The 19,748-nt window shown below is 45.0% G+C and overlaps 1 long non-coding RNA gene across 1 annotated transcript; it reads right to left on the bottom strand.

Annotated features, from left to right (window-relative positions):
* Nucleotides 1–4,225: 4,225 nt before the first annotated feature.
* Nucleotides 4,226–11,808, bottom strand: LOC133273745 (uncharacterized). Its single transcript, XR_009744925.1, has 3 exons — nucleotides 11,671–11,808; nucleotides 8,162–10,578; nucleotides 4,226–7,223 (listed from the first exon to the last, which is right to left on the bottom strand). It is a non-coding gene; the product is annotated as an uncharacterized LOC133273745 (long non-coding RNA).
* Between the last annotated feature and the right edge of the window lie 7,940 nt (nucleotides 11,809–19,748).

The raw sequence follows: 19,748 nt of genomic DNA, 5'->3' as shown, positions 1-19,748 counted from the left end.
TAGAATGGGTTTCCCACCAGCTCCCCACCATGGTTTGGAGCAGGAGTACTGACACCGTCACATTTATTGTTGGCATTCCCAAGTAAGACCATAGCATGACATGGAAATGATACCTTTCTGCAAGTGTTCTCCTGCAGCCTGGGTGTCTGCAGTGAGCACCACAGACAGGGCAGAGAAAGCAGGCTTCAGTGACATTTTGCTTTAACTCCATACCGTGCATTACAGTAAATGGCTTATCTAACCTCTCGCTGCCAGTGTGCAGTTAATGAATTCAGAGATAATTGCTGGGTTGATTTTCTTCTTTTTTTTTTTAACTTTTTCTTAATAACCTATCTTTCCATAAATCATTCTTAGGGTATACACATCCAAAACACAGCAGTTAAATCTGCTTGACAATTCAAATCAAAAAGGAAAGATAGTGAGATGGCTAAACAAGGCTCCTTTAGCTATGTACACACGTCCTGAAGATCAAGTTAAAAATGCAAAGGAGATTACCAATTCTTAATTATAATTATTTAACCAGGTGGGTAGTTTCTGTAATGAACATTTCTATGAAAACAGAATAACTAATGATGGTCTTAAAGAAGTCTTTGTCTTCCCATGTACTAATGATCACATTTATAAATATGCAGGAAGGCCCCCATGTACATTGCTAATGATAAGTAATTAAGCACCAGGCGTCAAAAGCTATAGAAAAGGGTCAGGGCAACGCAAGAGAAAATTAAAAATGCAATAAAATAAGTTGTGGAGAAAGATTAAATTTCTAGCTTCTGCAGGCCTGCCTATAAAGAAAGCTTTTCCCCCCTTCAGTATAAACCAGGGCTACTGTGGGGTATCAAAACAAAATCTTCTAAGCACTTTCATTAGATTTTACTTGCCTCTGTGCTTGTGTTCATATTAAAAACAAGTGAGCCACCAGCCATTTAAAACAGACGCTATACTCAGTAAAGCTCCACTTTCAATGTTTATGAGAAATCACTGTGGCTGAGATTATGACTATCACCAACCTCCTCAGAAGCATTTCAAAACTCCTGATGAAAGAAAACAGGGCTGTATTAAAATCAAAACCTGATTCTGGTACCATGTTTTCAATCCAGAGGCCTGTGCGTGAAGGGCCTGCGATTCAATCCCCGGTGGGATCCCTGCCAAGGAGACTCAGACCAAAGACACACAGAAGCCACTGAACCCACATCACACAAGTGTTAAAGGTGGTTTCCGAATGAGAAAGAAACATTTTTGTCTCTCTAAATGTAAAGCCATTAAATTCAGGTAATGCCAACACACTTACCTGGGAGCTCGGAGGCATCTGTGCTTCAGCTGCCTTCCCTCAGGCACCCTAGCTCCACAGATCCTCACCACAGCCAATCCCCCCACACCAAAACCCACTTTTCTGCTGCTGCAGTTCAGGGTTCAACAGCCTGGGTCTGAAGATAATAATGTCCCATCATTATTTATCACTGAAAGCAGGATTAAACTTGTTTCTAAAGCAGTAAGGAGTGGAGGGAAGGAGAGATGGAGAGAGGAGGCCACAGACCAGAGCCACCATTTGCCATGCCCCTCACAAAATGGCACCTGTGTACCTGAGGCAGCTCTGCTGTGCTGCAGGGCCACAGCCTCCCTCAACACTCCCCCATGGGCAGCAACTTCACCAGATTGACCTCAAATTTAACCAATGGGTTACATTGAAACACACACAGTCCTTGCATTTACAGCTTGTGCACACTATGGCATTAACTGCAAATAATGCTGGGGCATTTCTGTCAGTGCCTCTCCCACATTTCTAGCTTTCTAGGGCTTCTTTTAGAAAATAATCTCAATATTTGGCTTCCAAACTGACCTTTCTTTGCCTCACATCAGGTATTACAGCACTGCCCTAGCCTGGCTGCAGCTCCAGCTCTCACACGAAGATGCCCTTACTGGGCAGTGCGATGCACATGGACAAGTCAGCTTGGTTTGCACTTTATGGGGTACGCAGGACGGCCTGCTTGAGCAGGGGGTTGGAACCGGATGATCTTAAGGTCCTTTCCAACCCTATTCTGTGATTCTATGATCTCTGAAAGAGACATCCTCCAGGAGTTCGCCATCTCCTTATTCCCTGTGGGGGACAAGCATGAGGGACAGCCTGCACCACCACAGTGCGGCTGCCATGGCCAGGGTGCGCAGGGAGAGGGGACGAGTGTCTGTGTTACTGCCTGAAAACAGAGGAGGGGCAGGAAAAGCTGGCATTGAATCACAGTTATCTTCAATTAAAGAAATGTTTATCTTTGAAAACACATCTCTGTTACTGACAAGCTCAGAAAACCACTGCTCCAAGCCCGTCACTAAAACCAAATGTTACATGGGAAATATTTGCCAGGATTTAAAATTAGACCTACACATTACTTACAGATGTTTCAATGAAAAACACTTGAAACTCAACCACACCGAGTAATAAACCCCACAATAGTGTATTTTTTTTATACGTCGAGTTAATTTTTATTATATAAGTAGCCATACGAAGAAGCCATTGCATACTGCTTAAATTAAATGTGGAGGAATGAAATCAGCAGTATCCCTTTACAGCATATGGTCCAGCAAATCAAATTATAAAGCTTTCCACATCTCATTAACTGCAATGAGTACAGTGAGATTTCTAATAAGTCACTTTTTTTTCATGTGAGAGGTGAGCAGTGACTTATTGTAAGTGTTCTCACAGGATGACCCTTGCGCTGAAATTAAGAGCTAATCTAAAATGGGAAAGGTCATTTGGTCAAGTCTGATCATAACATTTCCTCGTTATTGTTTTAGTTGGCATTGGAGCACATGCTTTCCCAGTGCACCAGCTGAAAAATGCCTTTGATAATTTCACTGACAGCGAGTAACCCACACACTGCCATTTAATGAGTTTGGGCTGGATTAGCTGACGATAAAGAATACAGTATAAATGCTTTTATAGAATGAATTTTTCAGCAGGAAAACTTCATACAAGCACACTTTAACTAATTTGTTTGCATTCACTACCGAGATGTCAGTCCAAGTACCGCTCTGGTGAAAACCCCAGGTCCCCATTTAGACAGCAGCCCCCCCAAATCTCAGCCTGCCCTTGGAGGGAACCTGCTCCCTGCCCACCTGTAGTCACAGCTCTGCTTGCAGCAGGCATGCCAACAGAGAACTGCATTCAAACGCTCACTTCCTCCTCTGCAGAGAAAATCAAATCACTGTACAATAGCTCATCACGTGGTTTTGCTTTATGTGGATTCCTGATTTAGTGGCAGATCTGGTCCAGGAACTGAGGCGCTCCTGGCTCCCTGTCCCAGGCTCAAATCTCTAACCTGAATCCAATCTCCCTTCCGCCATTAGCCTGAAATTGTTTGCTATAGGATACGCTGACCATAAAAATACAGCATAGTGCAGAATGAGAGAAACATCTCAAGACAGTGGAAAAGAGAAAGCTCAGCCAGGCCAGCTGAAACACTTGGGAGGAAAATCAACAGGCTGTTTTTAGCAATTACCAAGTTGTTGGCTGATCTGATGGAGCTGGGCAGGAAATTCCGTAGTTTTGGAAACCATTGACAAAAATGTTCTGGCACTTTATTCTCCATTTTGTACTTGAAGAAAACACACTGTGCCCAAAGAGCTCAGTGTGCAAAGGAAAATGGGAGAAAGCTTTGCAAACAAATATGGAGGTGCATCTTCCATGGTAGGAGACTCACTCAAAACCTTCTGACCCACCACTCTAATGACTGGGCAGGAGTGGAAACAATCACGTTCCCGCCAAGATGCTTCACTCGGTTATTAACTTTGTGGAAAATTCTGGAGGACTGTAAACCAACCCTCAAAGGATGGATTTCCTATTTGGTCTAAAAACACTGCCTCACTTTTGTGCAGCCACTACTGAGAAGTCTGAAACCAAGCTACTGTTTGGATTAATTTAATTCCCCCCTAATGTTCATTAAATACTAAGTTGTTATTTTAGGGCACCTCGAGATGAGTTTGCTAGAGCTGATCTTTGAGAAAAGCAGTGCTTGAGTGAAAACCCCAGCATGTAGGGGATGCTCACGTCATTTCCTTACAGCTATTTTGAGCATCCAGCATCAAACCCATTCAGAACCCTGAGGTCCTCAGGCCCATGAGTGGGGACCAGCAGGTCACTGCACCCACCCTAGGCCCCGGGAGGGGGACACAAGCTCAGAGCATCTCCATCAGATGCCAGGTAGCCATGGTCAGAGCTAAGCCAGGGATCAGTGGCAGTGAGGAGGAGAATAGGACAGGGAGGATGGGCACCATGAGGCTGTCCAGTCCCACTGCCCCACAGTGGGCACCAGCTCCACTGCCAGCTTGCGCTTCCCATGTCCCCTCTGGGAACAGCCATGCCTACCCTCATCCTGCTTTTCAAAACTTTCAGTGTGTTGGGGTGGCTTTATTAAGTCGTGTCTGAGAACTGAGGGTGGGTAAACCTTAAGACCATGAGTTGGAGCAGTGACACACAGTCTGCAGAGTGCCTGAAATAACAAGCTCCTTTCTGGCAAACATAGGCAGACCTCACATCTCACTAGAATTAACTTTTGACCTCCAGACCTCAGAGAGTCAGGGCTTCAAAAAGTGCAGCTTGGCACTGAATTGCTGCAGTTCTCATGTGCACACAATTGCGTAATGATGTTATGCAAAAGTTTAAATCCAGTAAGGCCAGAACAATGGACTTGAAAACAACCTGAGTCGTTTTGAAGCAGTGAGTTAAGCTGAATGCAACAAAAAACAACGTCCCATATAAAAGCTCTGCCTCTTCCTTTGTGCAATGATTACATTGCCCAGAGTGCAGTCCTCCAGCACCCCCAATTATACAACACTGCCCTTAGCCGAAGAATGACTGCAGAAGGAGGACAGTGTATGATGGCACGGTTGCAGAGCCTCTAGTGAAAAAGGATCTCATATAAGAAGGCATTTGTGCCTCTTCAGTGAATTCTTGTCATGCTCTTGATTGCACCTAGTTACTACATTTATCTAACCACATGTATATTGACATTCTGGGTTTATGTGGGAAAAAAGTGGGAAAAGCCAAAGTGATGATACACTTGAATACAGCACCCTGCAGCTGCTCCAGAGGGATTTATTTCCAAAACACAGGGAGCTCTTAGTGAACTTGTAGCTCCTACATTGAGACCTTGGCCTGGCTGGTCTGTGTGAAGGTTCAGGGCATATGGCATGGGCATGAGGGCACCATCCAGGCTTATCAGAGCCACGACTGAGCAAAGCTATCACTTTCAAAACACCAAATGTAGGCAATTGCTATTAGCATTTTCATGCATGTTTTACTTTAAATAGTTGCTGGTTGCTCATCCTTCCCATCGCTGAAAATTACCTACATACCTAAATGCATACACTTGTTATGTGCCTGCATGTATTTATTTTAAAATAGCTTATGCATTTATAACACAGGGACACAAAAGTTCTCCGGTGCTTGTTCCTAGAGGGGTAATAACACAGAAATATTGAAGATGATTCAACAGTGGACGGCTCAGCAGATGTCTCCAGCATGGTGCAAGACATTAACATCTGCTGACTCATCATTGGAGTTAATTCCTGCCTGGCTCATGTTCCCGTCATCTCAGCAGCAATTTAGTACTTGGTGAATTTTCTCTCATCAGGAGTAAATGTTATCACAGACTTGTGATTACGTGCTATTTGAAACTGGTAGAGCTAAAGCCATGTGTGATAATAAAAGGTAATTGTTTACCTTTGAAGTTGATATCTACGGCCCTCGCTGCACTCTGCAGGAAATTGGGCCAGTTCAGGACTGCTAGGGCAGCCGGGCTGTGCCTGACACCCCTCGGCAGGGCATGAAAATGAGGTGGGTGCACGTGCAGGAGTTGAAACAAGCTAGCGGCACGTTTATAGACTTGTTTTCCCCTACTGGGTGAAGCTGAACACAATAAAACATTCAGTAAGGAAAAACCTGCCCTTTATTTAATGCAATGACATTGCTAGTGTGGAGTAATGGAATTTTCTGCTGGTGGAAGGATGAGCAATGGAATACCATCTATGTACCCATAAGATACCAGAGCACAGATTCAACTGTCACAGTGATGATGGAAGGTATGGGAGTGTGTCAGTGCAGGGGTGCTTGATGGCTTGAGCCCAGCCCTCAGCCAGCAGTGCTGCCACCTTTGCAGCGTCCTGCCACACTGTCTGCAAGCAGTACCCAAACACTTGAGGCTGTGGTTTCCTACGTGCACAACCACCGTGTCCTGGGACTCAGCACAACCATCCTCACCTTCACATCCGGGACAGGTGACCTCAGCATCCCAGTTTATGAATGCCCTGCAGGAGACAGCTTTTTTGATGCTCCAAGGGCAGTTCTTCCTTCAGCAGGCAGAAGCTGGGGTGCCATTTCACACTGACCTTAGAAAGTGGAACTATTAGTGCCCAAACCTGGCTCTCCAGCAAGTGGCCTGGCCACGGACAGCCGCAGCTTCCCTGATCTAAGAAAGAGGGAAAGGTGTAAATCAGAAATACCAGTTGAAGGGATTTAGTGTTTGTAACATGTGCTATTAACGTGCTGTTGGCTTTCACAACCCATTTTCAGAGGATTATAACTATTCCTAACAGAAATGGCCAGGGAGATGAGACGTCCCAACGTTTTTGCCTGCTTTTCCTTATTCCGCCTTATCCTCCCAAACAATCCACATTGGAATTCATAAATAAAGACATATGCACATTTGGAGCACATTCAGATCAATTATCCCACATATTTTTTTTGAGCTGGGAAGAAGGTATATTGCCTAAACTCTAATGCCTATGGATCTTTAATGTGATGCTCAAGAGATAATTACTTCTCATGAACCGGAATGAGTCAGGCCAAAAAGGTTGAACACATCCAAGATTTAGCTGATTTCAGTGCAGCTAATTCTGGTTGAGGTTTTTTTCTCCACCGCTGGACACACTGCCAGATGTAATAGAAATAAGCTCCACTGAAACTGGCTGAGGATACGTATCATATTCTGATTGGTAACAGATTTGCAGATTATTGGAGGGGGGAGATTTTACTGAAAAACAAAAGTCAGTTAAAACACCATTATGGCTCAGGCATAACCCCCCTTGAAACAAGAACCTTTCCTACAAGGGATCCTCAGATGGCAATGTACCTCATGCCCTGGCACAGGATCCCAGAAGGAAGCGAGAGGAAAGCATTTGCTGTAACCCAGCCCATGGCTGAACACAAGAAAACTCTGGCGCCAATGGGACTTCTGGAAAATGAAGAAAAGATTAGGTTTGGATTCAACTAAAACCTAGGAGCGTCAGACCTGTGGCAGTATGCTTTGTGGGTAACCTAGAGGGAAAGGCAAGGTTCAAAGCCACAGTGAAGAAAAGCTGCCTCTATTACTTTACAGAGGGAGAAGCATCTTAGTCTCTTGTACCAAGGCACCGGAAGGGGATATTCCTGCCCTGCAAAGCAATGCTGAGCCCAGCTGCCACGACCACAGCGAGGTCATTTCCGCAGCCTGCTGTGAAGCTCCTCACTGTGGGGATGCCTTCCAGAGAGCTGCCCAAAACAGGGCTGGGAAGTGAGGAAAGGAGCTCCCGGGCGGCCCAGCTCTGCCCTGGCTACTCCATCCTACTGCAGATGAGTCATGGACGGAGCCGGAAGGGAAATAAATGCAAACACATGGCAGTCAGAATGGCTTGCATGGAAAAGAAAACACTGGGCTGGAGCTGCTGTAGGTGTGCAGCACAGAGTCAGTCCCGTGTGGGATGGGCACCTCTCAGCACGCAGCCTGTGCAGCCCTCTGCCATGGCACGGAGAGGTATAAACATTTCCTGACTTGAAAAAGATGTTTGCCAAGGTCAGGCTAAATGCCTCGTTTCTTCATAGCTGAGTTTTAAATGTTCAATTTACATGGTTCTGTTTGACATGAGAAAGGATGGAAAAGGGAAAAAAGGGCAGTAAAGCAAAGGGAAAAGACAGCAACCCTGGATACAACAGGAGTGGAGGGAGTGAGAGGGAAAAATCTATCTGGAATGAATACATCTGTCTACTTCTAGTATTAAGTGCAGACATACACTTAAACATAGAGTCTACAAATTCAAATCTGGAAACTGCATATATTTATCCCATGACACTTCTATTTCCCTTCTTCATACAAGGGCTGTTAAAGGTTTTTTAATTGCACTACCATAATCTCACCTTTCCATAGCACCTCCCTGCAAAGGAAGGTGATAGCTGAGGGAGTAATTGTGGTATAGCAGATCCCTGCTGCAGGACCTCCATTTCCTTTACTTTGCAAGAAGGCTTTCAGCCCGGCCTGGTCTTGCTTCTCCTCAAGAAGTACCCCTGAAGCTGCTTTTGCTGAGCTTTCTGCTCTGATAGGAGTGTAAAAACACCCTTAGACCATCCCTATAATTGTTATTTTGGTGGTCTGACAGCATCTTCTCAACAAACTAAAGGGAAAAGACAACCATATATTCAAATAAGAGCTCTCAGCACTTAATGGGACAATGGAAAGGACAAAATTACTCTCCTGGCAGACTTTCTCTACTCCCCCCAGAATGATGTGACTTCTTACAAACCATGCTGGTGCTGCAGCTTCCTAAAAGTCATAATGATTTTTCTCTAAGGACAGTCAACGTAATGATTTTTACCAGACTCCTCAGTTTGGACCTTGCGATGTGCTCTTGGGCCTTATTCCTTTTACTGTCTGGGAAGACCTTTCCGTAAACAAAGAAGAGGTTCTATTTTAACAACACAACGTGTCTCCAAAGTCAAAGAAAAGAGTCAAGATTAAAGATACTCACAGAGAAGGGCCATGGCTTTTTAAATGCCCAAGTGATAAAATACTTCAACCCATTAATATTAGCACTTCAAAATGGAGGGGAATTCAGTAGTTATTCCCACAAATACTTTTCATATGTACAGCATGGATCTCAGGTTCTTATTTTAGGATGAATACATGCATTTCAGGTGTAAAGGTGTAACAGAAGCATGGTGTGTTTTGTTAGCATGAGGTAAGATGCTCTGCTCAGCTTTTGCATACGGATTCAGCCATGATTTTAAGCTTTCAATTCTATCCGTATGAGTCCTTAAAATTCCCTGCAATATAATTATACTGATGGGAATGCAGAAAGATAATTGCTTTTAGAGAAAACTTTCTCTTTTGTTTCACATTCATCTGGCTTCCATAAATAGAACAGGAGAACTTGAACAGCAGCAATATGCATCCATGTGTCTCTAGCTATTTGTTTACAAAGGCAGACCTTGACAAACGTAATTTGCTCAATAAAATTAAAAAGGATGCACAATAATTCATTTAGACAAAAAGGCTTGAAAAGGAACGTCACCAGGAGTGTGCCTCATCACAGGAAGTGATCAGCTGATTCCTGAAGAACTAGCAGGTGCTCTCCTTTTGGAACGCAACAGTGAGGTAGTCCTTAGGAAAGGAAAAAAGTGAGCTAGGAATCGGAGCAATTCTTTATTCAGGCAATAATTATACAAATTAGATCCATGAAAGCCAGAGAATGACTGTGCCTTGAACCCTGTCTGTGTGCATAGAACAATGGAGAAATTAATAATTAAATCTATTACATATGCTCATAACTCAGCACAAAAAATACTTCACTAGCTCAAACAATTCTGAATTTTCATTTGAATAAAGCTTTCACACATTTTTTCTCATTATATATGTATTATATTTTAAATTTAATAGCTTATTTTGATGCCTTTATGTCTTGAATTAATAAGGCCACACTTTCATGCACTAATGTTGAATTGCATTAGCATGCTTTACAATCATTACTTGGGGAGGGGAAAAAAAAGATCCCTGCTTTCCCAGTAGTGAAATCAATTTGCCCATAACTTCCTGTCTCTCACAGCATAGCCTGAAACTTTGTGCTGCTTTTCTTACCCAAGGACTTGTTTACACGTTCTGGCTGCGGACGGGGCAGGATCTGAAGGTTACACTTTTCTGTTCAGTTTGCACAAACAGCTCAAGAACAGACTGAAATCTTTTCAGCCAGTTAAAGCAATCAGCAGCCAGATATGCCGGCCTAATGCTATTTCCCTCGCAAGGGATAATTTAGCCTTGAAAACACAGATGGCTCAGTGAGTTCTGACCCAGAACTATTTCCCTTTGGCCAGGAGGGGGGATGCAGACACCCACAGGGCTGGAGAGGGGCCGTGGAGCAGGGCAGGGGCTGAAAAAGCAACCCACTCCACCCCTTCCCAGCTGGGAAGAAGTACCGGTTGTGGCATCCGAACGGCTGTGGCATCCGAACGCTGACGGTGGAGGGAAATGGAGATGGGGGAGGAAAACCACCGAGAGCTCAGATGTGAAGAGTTCCTCTCAAGCCCTGCTTCCTAGACAGAGGCTGACTCCAGGCCCTCACAGCCTGCAGCCCACGCAGGCCCTCCGAAGGCTGCCAAGTCAAATAATGCTAATTGCATTACAGATTGCAAGCAGAATTCGCTGTTCTTTTCAACTAAGCCCAAGACTTTCCACTTCCATTTTGTTTGGGGAATTCAAGTGGTACTCCTACCGCCAGCTGGGACACGGGGTGAGGAAACGGGTGGCAATCGCTCACTCAGAGACCAAAAGCAGATCTGTAAACCTGAGAAACTAGAGAGGGGAACTGAAGGAGCACACTGGAGACTGGCAGTGGTGGAAGTGGCTGCCTTGGTGGAGGCTCACTGCTCCTTGCACAGTGCAGCATCACAGGGGTGCCTGGACCCTGGCCCAGTGTGTGCTAAGGCTGCTCCCTGGGTACCACCAGGGCAAACACCCCATCTCGGGGGGCACAACCATGGCTAAGCAGTGCTTCCTGTATGATTTTCAACTGTTCTGAGCATCTTGGCACAGAATCTCCACCCACTGCCCCCCCCCCCCCCCATTCCCCAATGCCTTTTGGAGACAATTGAAAAAGGCTTAAAACTTCAGTAGGAAAACCAGATGCTCTTATTTAACTTAGCAACTTTACCTCATCCTATTATTTCCTCAGAAATCTATGATACAGAAACGCATGTGTGCATCCTGTCTCTTTTTGCTTAGTTGCACATGTCACATTCAAAATCCCTAACGCTACGCAGTCTTGAAGTTCTTGGCAATTATGAGGATGGTTCCTGTTATCTGCAGCTCCAAGGAGAAATGAACTCCAGTTTCTGGAGCGAACAGGAATTCTGACAAACCCTCCTCCAGGAAGTCTGTAGTCCTTGTGAAAACCTCTTCAGGATTGCTATCCTCACTTCATCCACTGCAATGTAACACACATTTCGCACTGCAGCATCCCTTTCGCTCGCGTTTCAGCTGAACAGAGATGTTATGCTGTCGTGCTTATTTAAGTAGAAGGGTTATCACTGCTCTTCCGTCATACAACACAATATAGCTTCAAGGTGCAATATGCAAGAAATATGCCAAAAAGGCTGGGGAAAATAAACAATGTGAATTTGCTCCTTTAAGTATCATGATGACAAATTTATTGGGTGGCTGGTGAGATAAAATGCAGCACTTTAAATACCTAAACTAATCGATGGAGAGAACCGAGCAGGCAATCCATTTTCTGAGAAGAGCAACCTTTTAAGCTTAATTCCTCATTCATATAAATACAACGCAAGGATCGTTATGTAACTTAAAGCAGCCCTTCATGGTATTATAATAATTAGGCTCGATTTAGCACTAGAATTACCCACAAAAAAAGACACTTTACTTGGAATAAGGGGCCAAGGGAAAAGAGTGGCCGTGTTTATCCCAGCGGGAGATCCCGCCCGTCCCTCGCTGCGAGCGCTCAGCACCGAGCAGCATCTCCACTGCTCCCCAGCCCGCGCGGTGGAGGTACCGGTAACGGAGGGGGGGCGCGGACGGCGGGGCCCGGCGGGGAGGGGCGGGGCTTGGAGGGGAGAGGCGGGGCCAGACGGCGGCCCCGAGGTGCCGCTCCTTGTGCGCCATCCAGTGGCGGCGCGGGGGCTCCGCAGGGAGGTGGCTCCCAACCCAGAGAAGAGACTCCCGACCCAGGGACGTGATTCACGTCCCCGCCGCGGTTTGTGCCTCTTTCGCTGTACAGGAGCCTCTAAAGGGAATGAAACGATTCGGATGAGGCCGTGCCCGCTCTCGGAAGCCAAGGGCAGAGGGCAGCATCACGGGGCGAAGGCAGCGAGTCTGTGGCCGCCGAGCTCGCTGCCCCGCCGCTGCCTCTCCGCAGCTGTCTAGAGCCTGACAGAGACTGAACTTAGCAGTTAATGGTTTATCTGTCCCCAGGCTCAGCGCTGAATGCCATCAGATTAAAAGACCAGGCCCTCTGGCAACAGTTAGATCGATAACAAGCACAAATGGTCTCTCTGATTAACTGTAACTGTACAGTTGCCACCTCCTAAAAAGGGATGCGCGCACACACACACACAGGGTATCTGCAGCCACCCTCCCCACACGCCACCGAGCATGGCACTGCCCCTGGAGCTGGGCAGCCACACATAGGTCCCTGTTTGCAGAACAGGGGCTTGATGAGGAGCGGGCCCCCAGCACCACGCGCTCAAGGCTCCCTGACGGCACAGGACAAGTTATTTGTTGGTCAAATCACTCCATACATTAGCACCAATAAAGCCACCTTCCTGTATGCCCTTGAGGAAGCCACTGGATCTTGCCATGCCTGCATTTTTCCCGTTAGAAAACAGAGCTAAGTACTTATTGTAACTGCATAACAGCACCGTGAAAATTCAGTGCTGTTTCCGTTATCCTCATCGCTGACTATTCCTCCTTTTCTAACACATTATCTGATTTCTGACCCCTGATGGGCTCAACTGCTACTCCATCACCCTTCAAAGACTGCTTAGAATGTCTGTGATTACACAAAGAAAGAAGGGTTTTGCAAACTTTTCCCTCCTATCAGTGACACAGGCATCACCATCTGCTGAGGTCCAGGACCCAAACGGACAAACACAAACCATCCGCACTGTCCTGGAGCAGACAGAGCCCCCGTGGTATTCATACACGTTCAACTTCACCAGGAGGAAAAGGGCTAGCAGCACTGCTGGTCAAATCGAAGGAGATAGCACCAGTTCAAAGCGGCTTTCCTGTGGCCACACAGGAAATCTGCAGTGAGATGGAGGGTATGACCACAGGCTTGTGACCATGGCTCACCCTGGGAGGAAGGGCTCCTGAGATACGAATATAGAGTGAGCTTAATGCCTTTCTCTGCCATAACCTAGGAGCAATGCAGTTGCAATTGGCCTAAGGGTGAATTAAAAGTGAATTCTCTCTCAGCATTTGCATTGGAGTTCTTTGCTTTTGACTTTCTCATAAGCGGAGCATCACTGAAATGTGAACTTTAAAAAGAAAACAAATTCTTCTATCTATTGCTAAAAACCACCACAAAACAGGTCTTTTGCTTTCCATGACAGTCACCTGCAGCATGCAGCTATGGAGGTTGTCCGGGTGCAGCCAGCAGCAGTTCCAGACAGGAACTGATTTCACTGGTTTTCCAAAGATAAATGCACTAGCACAGATGAGCCCTGCTTGAGAAGACCAAGAAATAAAAGCAAGCACAGGAGACATGAAAGAGCTCTGACAAGGAGGCCAAAAGGGGTTGGGATTGCTCAGAAGTGGGCACAGTGGCAGCGTGCTCCTGGTAAAGCACCACAGGTGTCACATGCCCTGCACAGGAAGATCCTTATATACCTATAGAAGTGGAAAAACTTCTTTTGGAGGGGAGGAAGGGATGGGGGGACGGGACACAGAGATATGTAGAAACGCCCGGGTTCATATAAAGTTTTATGAGGAGAGTTAGAGTGCACTTAGTCTGTAAAGCAGCCTAAGTGTAGAGACAGGCCTCCGTGATGCACTGCCTGGGCAAAGGTACCTTGTGGTGGTGCGTAATCGGGATATGCTGCAAGTCTTGTGAGAGGGATACTGCTGTCAACAGGTGATTGAGGAGCCTTTCACATAAGGAGCAAATGACAGACCTTGCCAGGGATGAGCAAGGGAAAAGGCAGAGATGGCCATTTACCTTGACATGTTTCTTCCACACAAGCCTAACTAATTGCACCAGTCAAAAAGAAAAAGCAACACATGGCTTTTGTTCCCTCTGATAACGATCAGATAGGGCTCTTCCTGTCTTCTCCAGCAGCCCTTCCTCCAGCATAGCATGCAGAGGAGGAAGAAAATACAGCTTTGAAGGTCAGGTAATGGCCTAATTAAAGCAGAATTCCAACTCCAACGCTGCGGCCCTGCCCTTTTAAAGCGCAGTGCTGGGTCAGGCTGTCAGTTGTGGTTTAATGCACTGGTGCTGTTAGCACACCCCTAGTAATATGCTTAACGTGGGTCATTTGACATGCAATAATTGCAGCAAGTACGAAGAGATGCATGTTAACCCTAAAGCAAGTTTCTGTCCTGTGAAGGGCACCTACCCCCAGCCCCTCTGGAGGTGGGGAGAGCTTTCAGAAGCCAAGAGAGCAAGTCTTCCCTTCAAAATCCAGATCACACAGTGGATGATCAGGGAGGGGGAGGACAGAACAATGGCCTCTGCAACCATGGTTGGGCACAGTTTAAACGTGTTTCTTGCCCAGAGTCCCAGAAAGGTCCTGTGGCCATTGCTCTCTAAAGCAGATGTGATGCCCTCAGCTTGCTCAGGCACATATTTATGGATCAGCAGTATTTCTTTAGAGTGCAGGGGAAGGTAATATTCCTTTTGACAGCATTACTGCATGGCGAGGGCACATGTGCTCTTGAGCATGTTTTTAGTTAAACATAGGCCTGAATGTGTAGCATAAAATGAAAGGGGGTTTTGGCATGATCTCAGTCCAACATCCTCATGCTTTCATGTTGTATGCCTAGTCCTTGCTGGGGCAGGGGAGGATGCTTTCTTTTACAAAATAAAGCAAAAGTAACCCATCTTTACCCTGTCAAATGTTAGTAGAGTTTGGGCAAGAGGGATGTTAGTCTGGGAACACGAGTGGGCAGGTTCTACGTAATTCTATGTTCTTTCTGTCTCCCCAGTTCTTCCTGCCAGCTGCCCACTTCACCCCAAGGCTATCTGACTGCTCACTAGACAGGACCCAAACACCACTGCTCTCAATGGCTACAGATGCCTAAAAGGATCAGATCACCTTCTCTGACCTTTTTCTCCCTGTTTTTTTAAGTGGTTGGTATAGCGGATGAACAAAGAAGGCAATCATGGCATTTCTGTCCTCCAGTAACACAGAACCTCAGAAGCAGGTACAACTGCTGCACTCTAATCCCCTAATGCTGCCAGCACACACAGCTGTTCCTGTTCTGACCCTTTTCCAAATGAGTCAAAGGAGTTAGCTCCAACTCTCAGATGTTGCTGTGTTTCCCATTTCAGGGGCTAGTGTTCATTTTGGAGTCCCAACAAACAGCATCTTGTACCCTGGTATGTCTCTTCAGCCAACAACAGCAAGTTGGAGGGATTCATGACTCCCCAGACACCCACATGTGTTCTTTGACCCCTCTGGTGCCTGAAACATGACAGGCAAGCACAGAAATTAAATTCCATATTAAGACATAAATTACTATTTTATTACATTAAAATGCTTGAGGTTAGGACACATTAATTTGGAGAATTAGTCATGCCAAGGTAGGAAGTTATATGTGAAGAAGATTAGCAAGGAAACAGGAGCAGCCCTTGCAGGGCTCAGGAGGTCTCAGCTGGATTGCTGGCTCCTCTACAACATTCTTGCATAGTTGTGAGCAATTCACCTATACCAGCATCCTTGCTGTATTTGCAGACACTGCACTCCTGGCTTAGGAGTGCAACAATAAACCCAATCTTGCTGTTACCCTAACGTGAATCAGTATCAATACCCACCAGGTCACGGCCCTGTTCCTCAAACCTGTTCCTGTTTGCTGCACCCAAAGGCTGGCAGCAACATTCTTGCTGCTGGCAGAAACAGGAATCCAGCTGGGCCATTCCCTGCCCTGCATAGGGCACCCCTGCTGAAGTGCCTGCAGGCCCACAGTGTAGCTGGGCAAGGGGCGAGCAGCCACACAGGCAGCAGGAAGGATCAGGAGATGCACTCTCTTAAGACAGATAAATCCCACCTGTGTTTCAGTGCCTTACATCTGATAAAGCACATCAGTACCAGACTTCTTAACAAACACATTGCAAAGGATAAGAGGCCTCTTTGCAATACTATCTGGTAACAATCAGATATTATGGCAGCCACATGCCAAAACTGCTTACCAACACAGACTTCCTTTTGATCTGCAGCACTACTGGTTTATTTGCCAATAAAAATATTTATGTGTAATAATAGTAACATAGCTCTTACATCAAGTTATCTACAAAGAACAAGCATCTATACTGCTCCCAGGTAGGAAAAGAAAGCTCTTACCTGATGGAGACACTATTCTCTACTGGATAGATGATGATGATGACAGATGTCCAGAGACGAGTAGAAAGATGAGAAGTGCAAGATGCAGGAATTCACCTCCGCCTCCTATGTTAGTCAACTTGTTTCACATGTGCAGGGTAAAACATCTGTCTCTGATGCATAACTGTGGGGAAATTACTTAAACTTCTCAGTTACGCTCTGTGTCATCTGACAGACTGGAAAATCATCATTCCTAAAACTGGACACCAGTATTCCACAACTAACCTTGCTCCTGCCTTTCGATAGGCAAGTCTTCACCCAGCAGCCAGCTTTGCCCATCACCTGCATCTTCTTCACAGAAATTTGAGACATGAAGAAATGTTAATAGATCTTACTGTTTGATACCTTAACAGAAAGCTGATGTATTGGCAGTTGAAGCCTAGAAACCAATCTGCAGAATGCCAAGAAACACTCCTAATCTGAATGGGGTGTTCAGAGAACAGAATCCTATCAGTTACTGAAGTAATGAGGCTGGGGTTTTGCCCCAGCTTTGGGCAGGTGAAGAATTTGGCTTTGTTTTTCATTCATACTGCTTAAACACTGTTTCCCAAAAATCTTGTAAGACTCTGTTGCTGGCCTGTGTTTTATGGCAGCAACATCCCATGAAAAGCAGCTATTTATTCCTTGGGGGTTCCCCCTGCCCCCACCTGATTTGGGAAGAACAGCAGTATGGGGGGTTTTATGATTTATATGGAAAGAGGAAACCACCCTGGGCAAAAAGTCTACAGTCAGCAGAAGCAGCACTTTGCCTTCAAAGCCTTAGACACAGGGCTCCCAAATGATTAACGTCCCTAACTCACATTTTTCTTGCAGATGTGATTTACAGAAGAGAATACAAAGAGGAAATGTCTTTAAAAGAATATTGTTACAAATGTATTTTCATAACAAGGAACAACAGAAAACAATTACAAACTCAGATGCCAAACTGCTGATGGATGTTAATGCCTTGGCACCAGAACTTGATACTCTGCTTTCCTAGAAAGTTATTGATACTTGCTCAACCTGAACAAAACAACACATAAACAAGTCATTAGATAGCTACAAATTAACATAAATACCTACATTCAGGCTCCACATTTGAAATCCTGACAAATACTGTTATCACAACCGTTCGTTTGTATTGCTTTTAGTTATGGAATATTACAGACACCAAGAGATCTTGGAATATCCCATACAGCTGTGATACACATTTCCTCATCTTCTGCACTATCTTTGGAACTAGACAGTAAGACTTCCAGTTATCAATCATTATTTGAATTTGGATAAACAAAAGGCGGTTGGCATGGGGGAGAGTTTATCAATGCAGCTGTAGAGAAAAGCACATGCTTTGGGATTTTGAACACATCTTCACTCATTTGAGAGATCACAAGAAATGTGTTGAAATCAGTACACATAAGCAGAGATAAAATAAAGAAAGAAGTTTGAACAACCATCTCAGTATCTGTGATAAAGCAGGACATCAGGGCTTCTCCCTCCTCTCAGTCACAAGGCATGTGCCTTGGATTGTCACTGTTCTTAAAGGAGAAATAAGCTTTAATATCAGGATCTTTCATTGCAGAAAATAGCTTTCTCTTTTAAATTGTTTTCCTATGTACTCAAAAAGAGTAAAACCAAAACTGGACTGCTCAACAGATGCTGAGAGGCCATTTCAGCTACACAAGGAAGATGGGTTCTGAAAGCGCATTCAAGTGTCTGCCTGGGCATGCTTTGCTCCCTCTGACTACTGACAAGGTTTTTGAACTTGGCTTACAAAGCTGTCTGCCAGTCTTTTTGGCTTTGTAATTCACTCTCCATTTATCTCAATATGATCAAGTGATGAGAGCTATGACTATATATGTGTAGACACATGCGCACATATATAGGTAAGAGAACATTCCTGGATGGGTGAGCTGAGGAGGAGGGAGTATGGAACTAAAGTTACACATGGGCCTGCTGCAAAGCTGTAATTAATAAAACCTGTTGACTGCAGCATGATTCTCATCTTGTCCTGCACAAAGACAAAAAAAAAAACAGGCCCACAAGTTATATAGCCTTGCTAGATGAAGTGACTGTCAGATACATCAGGTATCCAAACCACTGCATGCACAGCCACTAGCATGCACAAGCTAACTCAGTACAACACGTGAGCACTACCTCTGACGTGCAGGATAGGGACCTCTATTGCCACCAGAGGCTCAAAGGTGATCCTGAGTAAACACCAACTTTGATAAACTCCATACTGGAGCATGATCTCATGTCCTACAACAATACCTGCAAGATAAGACTTGTCCTTTGGAAGGCTTGTGAAGGAATGAAGCCTATTGCACTATCTCACAGAGGCAGCTGAGAGAAGGGAGAGGCTGAACACAGATGTCACACTCTCACACATTTTTCCATACATTTGGGGAGGGGGAAACCAAAAACACTGACAAAAAACATTTGCTGCGATGTAGGGGCACTGATACTTTCCTGTTTTGCTCTGTATTTAAGGGAAAAAATCCCTGTTTGTCTTAAGAAAAACAAAGTTTTGTGGAAAAATGTTTATAGCAATTATTACTGGAAGTAAATCTCAGGTTTCTACCCAGCTCTCCGAAGTAGCCTTTAGTATTAACAGATGGCTGGTTGGAATCTGCCTGAGCCAGTGAACTCATTCTGAATAGACACCAAACAAAGGCACACAGTGTTTGCTTCACATAATCTGAGCTTTCTCTGGTGCTTTCTCCTAGCCTTCTATCAGGTAATTACTATTTTATCTTCAAGAAGGAAGAACCTCAAATGCAGAGCAGACAAGCCTTCCTGTGAATGTAACCTGCTTTTCCAGACCTATAGCTCAGCTATAAATAGCACTGGAGCAAAGCACTGGAAGCATGGATTTGGGCTGGGGATAGAAGCAGGAGACATTTCATTTGTTGGTGTACAGGCCCTGCTTATAGTACAGTGGCCTTGATGGCTGCAATTTTGAGTTTCTTAATTCAGTCAAGGGAAGGCACTGAAGATCCAGAGCAGATGATAAGGCTGAAGGTAGCAGTCAGAGCTGTTGATTTAAGGAATTATTGCAGTCTCATACAGTGAGATATTCCTTCCTACACTTTCCTCTGTGTTCCTTATACAGACGCATACATACAATTTCTTACTGTATCTACTGTTATGTATTTGCCTGTATATTCACTCATTACAGACTGCAGTGAGGCAGTCCTGACAGAGCCAGCCTGTAACTGCACAAGTCTCTAGCACTTAAGCGTTCCTCTTCCCCTTGCCAATTCTCCAAGTCACGCAATGTTTTAAAAGTTATTAAATTCTAAATAAAAGAGATTAAGGATGCCAAATGCTATTCTGTGCTAAAAATGGCAATCGATATTTGTCAAGACAATAATGTCTTTAGGGCCAGAATACCACTATTCTCTGGACTATGTTTTTTTCTTTC

Source organism: Pezoporus flaviventris, unplaced genomic scaffold, assembly GCF_033815535.1.
Source record: "Pezoporus flaviventris isolate CSIRO_AGI_PZ_B2104156 unplaced genomic scaffold, CSIRO_AGI_Pfla_v1 ptg000001l, whole genome shotgun sequence".
Lineage (NCBI taxonomy): Eukaryota > Metazoa > Chordata > Aves > Psittaciformes > Psittacidae > Pezoporus > Pezoporus flaviventris.
Note: the sequence above shows the minus strand (reverse complement) of the source record. Positions and strands in the feature narration are given on the sequence as shown.